Consider the following 9,959-nt stretch of genomic DNA (forward strand, 5'->3'; position numbering starts at 1 on the left):
CCAAGTCTGTTTATAAAATCCCTTTAGATTATCAGTCTATCCTAATTCTGTCAAGGATTTTTTTTTTTTTTTTACCAGAGCCCAGTGCTGAGCCACACCCCTGTGTAACAACATTACGAAGCAATCTGAAATGGATGGTCAGGATGTGAGGGGATTTAATAGTTTTTTCAGTCGGGTGATATAATAATTGATGCCATTAGTGTTGAGTTTATTCAAATAAAAGAAGGAGCCTCAACTGGTTAACTGACATATTTCTGGTGGATCCACACCTACATCCTGTGGCAAGAGTTTAACACTAAAACTAAAACAGTAAAACTTGTAGCCTATAAATGTATCTTTTAATGCTAAGGTTATGTTAAAGAATTAGTGAAACTAAAGGGAGAGTTGTGGGGTTTTCCCCCTTTCTTTGGCGCAGGGCCCCTTGCCGATTGGAAAAGCTGACAGGCTGCTGACGAAACTGCTTTGTAAGGAGCAGGGATGGAGAGCTGAGATTGTGACTCACACACTTTCACTCTTCATTGAGGCACATGGAGAATGTGTGCACTGATCAGTCCACGGTAGATGATTTCTAGTAAGCCTTCATTCCTCCCTTCACTCAGATTTCTCTTTGCCCAAGGCTCATTCTTTTAAATGACTCCATTCTCTCTCCTCGTCTCTGAGTTTTATCTGAGGAAACAACAGCTGATGTCAGATGTCTTATCCCATTCACCCTTTCTCTCTCTCTCTCTCTGTGCGTTGCAATAGTCTTTGTATGTCTTCTCCCTTTTCATTGATTTCTATTGTGAAGCCTGCAGCTGCAGCTCAAAGAAAAAACTTTTTTTTGTTTTTTGAAAGCATTCAACTTGCAGCTATTGTAGGGTTGTACCATAGGGCAGCAGACTTTATGAAACTACAAGTACTGAAAGTTAACATTGTAAATTTTAGAGAGCTGATTCAGGCCTTACTCCTCACTATCCAAATCCCAGGAAACAGAAACCCCTTTGTGCATGTGAAGGAGATTATTACTCAGGCAATTTAGTGTCTCAAATTACACTTTAAGTACAAAGAATAAACACGTGGGTGGAAGAAAAGTGCAAAGAGTATGTGTGGAGTATCAGTGCTTTATTGGAGAATCAGCCTCTGAACCTTTCATGTCTGGAGTCTCAAAACACAGATTCTTGGAAACCCTCATTGATGAGATTGCATCGCTCTTTCCCCCTTTTTTTCTCTCACTTGGGACAAAATCCCACACTTGACCGTACAGCAGGTGGCAATGCAAAGGTGGAAACACTGAAACCTTTTTTGTAATACCTTCTACAAACTATAATAATACTGATATCCAAGTGAAACAACATGTGAGTACTTTCACATGGTTTCATACGTTACTAGCCAAGTAAAAGAAACAAACTTTGCTTGTATAAAATAAGCTTCAGTGTTACAAAGTGCTTCACAAGGAAAATAATGAAGCAAAGATTAAAAGCAAAGGCATGCAAAAACAAGAAATTAAATGATAAAATATGAGGACCATGAAATGTTAAAAGTAAAAACTGTAGCATAGTCTATGCTTAAGTCAAATTTTAACCCAAGACCACTGCCTGCTGTTTGAAAAGACTGCATTATAACCTATTTGAGATGGTATTCAACATGCATCCCAACCTGGAGAAGAGTGAAACTAAAAAAAAAAGAAAACAGTGATCAGAGGTGGAGAATTTTAAAAAAGTTACAAACTACAGGCAGGAGTTTGAAATACTGGCCATTTCTTTGACAATGGTGAAAGAAAGTGAAGCTTGATATTCTAGGGACTATAAATCAGGTTATTTAAACCTTTGTGGCTTCCTGTTTACATTAGAGCCTGAGGATGCTTTTTTTTATCCTTATGGAGTTGAATTATTTAAGGACTCCTTTAAACATACTAAATTGTAATCATGCTGTTTTTATTCCTCTGTTTTGTCAAAGTATTTTCATCTATGAAAGGTAAAATACAAACAAAGCTGTACAGCATTTGGATGGGAACAGTCATCTAGTTAGGATACTGCCTGTTGATGCTGTCTCAGCTGTTGTCCTGAAGACGTCACGAAATTCAGCCCTTTCTTCTTGTTTGCAATTCTGTGATTTGGAAGGTCAGCATGGGGCCAGTTGCCTTACAGGGACAAATAAAGTTGAGGTTGAAGTATTTTATGCTGTTTTTGTGCAACTGTGTGATTGTATTTTCTTGTTGCTTTTTTAGGGCCTGTATTTGTGATTGTCTGGTTTCTCTCCATTGCTTGAAATGTGCTGTGCAAAATAAAATTATTGTCATTAAAAGGCTACATATACATATCTATACAGTCACCGGCCACTTCATTTTACTTTGTTTACTACTGAGGTCATACTAAGTGATGGTGGTGTACTGGGCTAAATTATATATGACTGATGTTCTTAATATTTTGCCCCCCTCATGTATGTTAATGAAGTAGACAAAAAAATTAGGAACACCATTCAAATATAATGTGCCCTAATACACCACCATTACTTAGTATGACTTCAATAATAAACATAAAGCAGAATTATCACCTTCCAGACACTGTCAACAAAAACTGAAAATGTATAAACTTCATAAATATATAGAATTTAAAGCAGAGCTGCTAGATAGATAGATAGAGATAGATAGATAGATAGATGGATGGATAGATAGATAGATAGATGGATAGATAGATAGATAGATAGATAGATAGATATAGCACGTTGAGTTTCACCAAGAATAAAATGTAGCCTACAGTATGAATTAAATGTATAATAATAATTATTATTATTATTATTATTATTATTATTATTTATAAACGTCCCGTCCTCCGTTTGTAATCAATTAAATGAAGTAGCGCCTCACTCCCTGGGACCCTCTTCTGACCTCCTGAGGGACCCCGGACCCCATCTTGGGAACCCCCTCACCCACAGGACACATCTCTCGAGTTTGGTTTGAGTGTGACGTCACCCCTGCTTTGCATAACCACCAGCCGCAAGCTTTTGATTGGACCACTCTCCGGATTTAATCTGCATTTTCTGTTTTTTTATGACCCACCACGCTTCGCTTCGCCTCCCTTCAATCCACAGCCGTACTCCCCCCTCCTCTCTCCCTCCCCCCCGCCTGGGTCCATCCTTCATGAAGGGGAGCAGCCTGACGCCGCCTGACGCTGCTCAAACGTGGAGGGAAGAACACGGAGAGACACGCTTGCCGCTGACTGCGCGGCTCTATTGTTAATCCGGTGAAATTTACTGCTCTGCCGACATATTTAGTGCATTTGTACCGGGAGGGAGGGACTGTTTGTTTCTCAGGGAGTCTTCATCAACAGCGTCGGTGGTCGAAAGGTACGTTATAACGTCTCTAGCTGAATTATTTAAGTTACTACCTCTCGTTTCTTTGTGTTATTGTGCATTTAAATGAACCCTCCAAAAATACTCACTTACCCGCTCTGTCTTTGTGGCGTGTCTTGTTAATTTCACTGCACATAATTTGTTCAGACGCCCGTTTCGTAACGTGGAGTAGCCAGTCTGTGATGATGGATGTGAGACGCTAGCATGGCTCGGTGGTTTCAACCTGTGTTTGGTTTTTACTCCACACAGCCCCATGTGTGTGTGTGTGTGTGTGTGTGTGTGTCGGGCTGTGCAGTGGCACAACACTCAGCTGGCTCAGTCTTAGCTGCATCGTGTTTGAATTTATTGACTGGCGTTGCCTTCCTGTGTTTCTCCCAGCAGGCTGCCACGGCGTACACACCGCTATTGTTCTGTGAGGCTGAACTGGGCCTTTTGCTAAACCAGAGAGAAGAAAATCAGCGTGTTTGTCCTCAGAGACAAACGGGTATCATTAAAGCTTCACTTAACGACTTAGAAAAACAACCAGAAACTCCCCAAAACAATGGCTACAAAAAGTGGAGTGCTGGGAGACCACCTAGGGGTCATTGACAGGGTCCCAAACAACACATGCACAATTGCATAATGTTGGAGGTATTGGAGACTGGTGGGAGGAATAAACATACAATGGAGGAGCCCCATGACTTTTAAGGTTTAAGAATGCATGTGCAAAAAAAGAGGTTGTTTTTTTGCAGTTTTAGCCCAGATGGATCTATCTACTGCTTACAGATGGGTCCAAAAGTCTGAGACCACTTTATCATTGTCTTGAATGGGAAAGTGGTCTCAGACTTTTGGACACTACTGTATGTCTTTATCATTTCAGATCAGTTCAAGACACAGGCTTAAACTTATCAACAGCAAGTCATGCATCACTGATATTGGATTGAGAACTCCTTTTGAAATGCTTGCACTTCTGTTTGTGCTGCTCCTACACTCTCAGTTACTGCATGCTCTGTTCTCATGATGGCATCCCCGCACATAGTATGATCTCATTCTTGTCTTGGCAGAACAGCATGAGAAAGGGCAGACTATCAGACAGCATCGTCTGCAGATCTTAGTGATAGAGGGATGCTGTTTATCATCCGGGTGTTGGCTCAGACTCCACATTACATAATCGGTGTGTTTTGGACTGACGAGGTGTGGTGGTGGGTAGGGTTTTTGGGTGTGGGAGCAGCGACTCTTTCCTTTGCTTCAAAAATGGTAATAGACTGCAGGCGTTTCACAGAGGGACGATCCCGCTACTGCTACCAGGGTGTGTGAGGAGTTGTTTTTTTGTTTTTTTTGTCACTTGAGTGTTAATCCGAGTGTGAATGACACACACACATGGTCTCTCTCATGCTTTTCCTGACTTTCTGTCTAAGCTCCAAGAGCTCATAGCTTGGCTGCTGTTGCTGTGTCCAAAATTCAAGGGCTGAATCCTCCAAAGTGTGGGTTTCAAGTGTGGATACGTCATAACAGCAGACACAGTTGTGTTTTTAAAGGCTTCTACAAATGTGGTAGAGATATGCAGCCTTCTCTTCTCTAAGCCTTAAAGAATAGCATGCCCTTTGGTACAGTCCAATTAATTGTCTAAAGGTGTGTTCAGGCTGTCTTCATCAATATATGATTGGAAAGTAACACTAGACTGTATTTTATTTATCAGGCTTTTGCATGTCTGTGGTCAGGAGCAGCAGTTTCAGAGATGGGCTCACATCCTTTGCCAGATCCAACATCTGAATTTTAAAGCCTTTGTTTTTTCTGGGTTTTTTTATATGCTGCACAGCCACTTCCTTTGTCACACCTCTATTTCCCTTTCCTCTTTCTCAAGGCCAAAGCAAACCAGAGAAGGAGCTTAAAATAGTTATCTCATCTCAGTGCATCCTATTACCTTGAGAAAACTTGATGGATTGGATAAGACGGTTTTAAAAAGGATAAAACCACAAGCTCTGGGCAAAGAATGTTTTCATACTTTTTAATGGTATGAATACCCTTTTGCAATACATAAAATAAAACATCCAACTTTTAATATCACCTGATTTTGTTTTTTATTAATGTTGAGATCATATTTGTTCAGTCACAAAACTATTTCCTCCTCATGTGTTGGTTAGCTGGATTTCTTCAAGTTCAAGTTCATGTGGACATCGTCTCTTTCACTCCCTGGAATGTACGTCTGCTTGTGAACTTCAGTCTGACTTGTTTTACAACACAGGAAACACTGTGGAGCCTGTTGGGGTCCCTGCAGTTGTTGTTTATTTCGGGCACGGCAGTCTGAGAGAAATGCCGTTGGTTGACATTGCAACATTTATGAGAGTGTGACTGCCCATTTTAAAATGGATGCCACACATTTGGAAACAAATCAAGCCTGATGCTCTGTGACTGAGTGAGTGAAACACCTACAGATCATTGACTTGAACACTTTTTGTCAAACTACGTCAGGTTTCAGCCAACCAGTCAGTAGTTTTTATCTGAGATGGTATCAATGATTGATCAATAGTAGCCACCTACTGTCTGAGACTTCTCAGTTGTGCCTTGATAAGTGTTGTGATTATACTGTAGGATTAATGCCTTGATCATCAGTTTATGTGCATCAGTGCAACAGCTGGGAGAGATTACAGTGGTTATCGTTGCTTCAGTCAACAGTTAAAATCTGTTCACCACCCTGCAGTGTGAGCACAGGATATGCTTACTTATTACGTTCTGCTTCATCAGGTATCTCTGTTTTGGTATTTTTATAGACTTTTTATGGAGCACATTTTAAAGCTGAAGTCATTCACATCTGATGGGTAAAGAAGGAGGTAGGAGTATTATCTAAGCACCTCTGTTTTGAGCCTTAAATTTTGTGTGAATATCTTATTCTATATTTATGTCAGCTGCAGAATAAATGCAACAAAGGATTATAGCTCCTAACGTCTTTTTTCTTTTTTTTATTGACTGAAAACTGAAACCTTTCAACCCCCTGGGTCTTCATCAGGCACATGGCCAACATGAGAAAGATCAAAGCATGTAGACATTGAATTAGTTGCATGATGCTGATGTCATCACAAATGTAGGTTCAGGCGACAGTCAACACCCGATCAAGATCAGCTCATTATCAAAGCCTGAAGGCATGACCTGAGTAGCTATGATCAAGTGTGCAAACACTATTTAACTTGGGTCTTGTGTTGACTGACGAATCATCCAAAGATATTCAGATTACTTTCATAAAAGATGAAGAGAACATGAACTCACTGACATTTCTGGAACCAGTAATTACTTAACTTAATTGAATTGTTGCTAATTAATTATCTGTCAGTTGATTATTGGCTGTAGTGAGGTTCTGCTTGACAGGAGTAGTTCTGAATATAATCTGTAGAGCGTATCATTTGTACCACAGGGACGTTGGCACTTTTCAGCTCGTCTCTTGTCCGGGAACTCGCTCACGGCAGCTGAATGGAGAGCCACAACCTCTGTACAGTGCCGAGCATTTGCATCTGCTTGGAAGTCAGCTGCTTTAACAGCCTGCAACCAGTGTCAGTCTCAGTCCCACACCCAAAACTGCACTGCATCTGTTCAGGATGGCATTCATGGTTAAACTACATGACAGAGTTCGCCCCTCAGGTTTGTTTTGTGTCTCCTGTGTCGTCCTTAGCCGCTCCGCTGTGGGATGGTCAGACAGTGTGGTGCTGTAACTCTCGTCACTGTGGTTTGGAAGCTGGCACTCCCTGCCCATTAGGATAAAGTGGTGGATGCTGGCGCTGCATTTTTAGGCACTCAGTCTGTCTGGGACTGTGAAGCTGGGCTCAGAGCACTGTAATTATTGAAAGGGTAATTCAGCACTTTCATAGTCTGTTAGCTCACTTTGGTAGCCTTGAATGCCATCCCAAAGACATACTATGCTGTGCCTTTGCAATGTAAATATTTTCCCTTTTTTTAAATACACTGTTTATGTAGTGCACAAGTTTTTACAGCTGCAGCATTTGTACAGTGTTGGTATATTTGCAGGTAATTAGAGGATGAAGTGTAGATGATGGGGTGTGTGTTTACCTAAAACGGAGAAGCAAAAAAGTGCAATTTAACTAAATTTGAGTTAATGATATCATACGATGCAGCACTGTATATTTTGATCTGTTTAATCATTGATCCAAGTCTGTCTGAGGTGAATCAAAGTGCGCAGCAACTATATGGGTGTGTGCTTGTTTGCGTAGGGAAAGCTGAGCATATCCTTTTGTCATTGCTCTGCCTTTACCACAAGAAAATCAATCCTGTGTATTCGTTAATTGGTGTTTGTGTGTGTGTGTTTCAAACAGTCGGGGGGTGTGGCTGTCAGAGAGGCAGGCAGGCGAGGTGTGGGATCAGTGTCCATCTGGCCTCAGCTCACCCCACTCAGAGGCACGGTAACTGATCAAGCCCTCAGGCTCTCCAGCACTGTATTGACTATCTGCCTGCCTGTCTATAGACACTTGGCTGGTGCACAGGAGAGTAGCCGCTGGCTGGCTTTAATATGGGAACACTGATGACAGCTCTGGCTTCTCTGTAGCCAACCATCCTTGACAGAATGCCTCAGTGCGGTTTGTTTATGTTGAATTCAGTTTACTGAAAATTAAAAAAAGGCTTCTCCAGCTCCCTCCATCTACTTTTTATTTATGAGTAAGTTGACAATGGGGAAAACAGGACATATAGAAAAAGTAGAAAGTGATAACATGAGACACAGGTCCATGGAGTGAGGTTTATACTGCAGTATGACTCCATCCAAATCTATTTTATAGTCATGGTTTCATTTTATAGCTCCCTCTCTTTTTATTTTCCACCCATCTCTAACAATCCTGCAGCAGCCTTTTTCTGCTCACTTCTACCGCCTTTATATGTGGTGATACAGGTTGGACACTACATGACAAGGTGTGTCTAATGCTGTGGGTTATTTAAACAGCATTTAGCTCAATTCACCCATCGAAAAGTAAGGAAGAAAACAAGGGGGAGATGCAGTGTGCTAGATGAGTGAATGAGTGAGAGCAAGCCTGGCCTGAAACGGGTGCTTTAGTGTTAAGTAATGCAGAGCAGAGATAAACCTCCGACTGACAACAAGTCTTTAATGAATAGCGTGAACGTAGGTTAAATGTCTGACACACGCCTGCTGTATAGAATTAGTATTCTCCATCCTTCCGTCTCTCACCCTGCAGTCTATCTGACGTCCCTGGAGTCTTTTGGGTGAAGTTACCAGTGCCAGCTGCTTCTCTGTCCCGTTGCACCAGTTAATCCACTCAAAACCCACCCCCACTACCCTCAGCACCATGCCTACAGGGGTGAGATAGTGCACAGTGCAGACAATAGAGCTTGTCCACCCACCCTCCCCCTCATAGTACCTTTTTTAATGTTCTACTCAGTTATGCATGTAAACACTGGATTTGACATTTTTACCGTTTTGCCCCATCAGTTATTGTCCAAATGAATGTGGCTACATATTAAGTTTCTCCCCTGGTTGATGGTCGGCCTGTGCTGGAGGCAGCAGGGCCTGGCCGGTGCTTGTGTAAGAAATCCTGCCAGGTTTAGAGCAGATTGTAACCCATTTCCCCACAGCACTTCAGACCACTGCGCTGCCAGTTAGCCGTGAGTCTTTCCGGTTCTGCCTGCCACTCCCTGAAGGATAACTGGCTTAGTCCATTTAACTTGTAGCCACACTTAACCACCTGCTCCTAATGGCTTTATTGAGTAGCTTGCAGACACTTAGCACATGTTAGTGTCCTGTATGGAATTGATTAGAATAAGCTGCGTGCTTAACATCCCGCCCAACCCCCCCCTTTGATGAAAGTGTTTTTTTCCCTTGCTAAGAGCATTGACTGTGGTGCTCCACAGGGCAAAATATAGATATAAGCCATATCCCTGTGTTTTGTCTGCATGCTTTACACTGCAGTACACTTATGGATAATCTGGGTATCGGATTAACAGTTTATCTTTATGATAGTCAAACTACATAACCTCATCTGATTGTATAGTCTTTGGTTGGGTGTCTTCCAGATGCTTTTCCAGTCCAAAGTATTTCTCATTAACATGGTGTTTTCGTTAGGAGTTAGTTCAACGAAAGGTTTATAAAAACATTCAAATTAATGAAACGCAAATATGAATTGTTCCAAAGAAGATGAGATCATATTTGTTTCTCTTTGACATGCACTACTAAACAATAATGATGCTAAAGAGATACCTTGGAGCAATCTGTGGACAACAAGTCAATATATTTAAGCACTTTGGGTGAAATACGTTGATGTACGGCTTTGCAGCACTTGCACGATGTCTTGGTATATGGACAGATGAAGAGAAGCCAGTCAGTGGAAAAGATCATTGAGGGTTAATGTGGCTCTTTGTTTACAGATAATGAGGTACAGGCAGCGTCATTTATCTTCTTGATAGTATTCTTTTAGGGAGTGGGTGAGGAGCTTTTTCCATGGTTACACCACACATAGCTGCTCAGATTTGTGTCTTGTAAAATATGATATTGATAAAGACACAATGCAGTACATTTTATTATTAGATGAACGTGTTTCTTAGAAAAGTGGCTCAGTGTGGATGAAAAGCAGGCTTACTGTAGCTCCACCCCCTCCATGAGTGGCTCCATCAGGCTAAAGAGGGAAAGTGATATTTTT

The 9,959-nt window shown here is 41.5% G+C and overlaps 1 protein-coding gene across 2 annotated transcripts in view; it reads left to right on the forward strand.

The window, feature by feature from the left end:
• Nucleotides 1-3,132: 3,132 nt before the first annotated feature.
• prr36a (proline rich 36a) overlaps nt 3,133-9,959 on the forward strand; it is a 33,784-nt gene continuing 26,957 nt past the window's right edge. For both annotated transcript variants that reach the window (XM_053325130.1, XM_053325139.1), the window contains exon 1: nt 3,133-3,324. The gene's annotated coding sequence lies outside the window, so the exon portion shown is untranslated. The remainder of the gene's footprint in view (nt 3,325-9,959) is intronic.

Source organism: Scomber japonicus, chromosome 2 (assembly GCF_027409825.1).
Source record: "Scomber japonicus isolate fScoJap1 chromosome 2, fScoJap1.pri, whole genome shotgun sequence".
Lineage (NCBI taxonomy): Eukaryota > Metazoa > Chordata > Actinopteri > Scombriformes > Scombridae > Scomber > Scomber japonicus.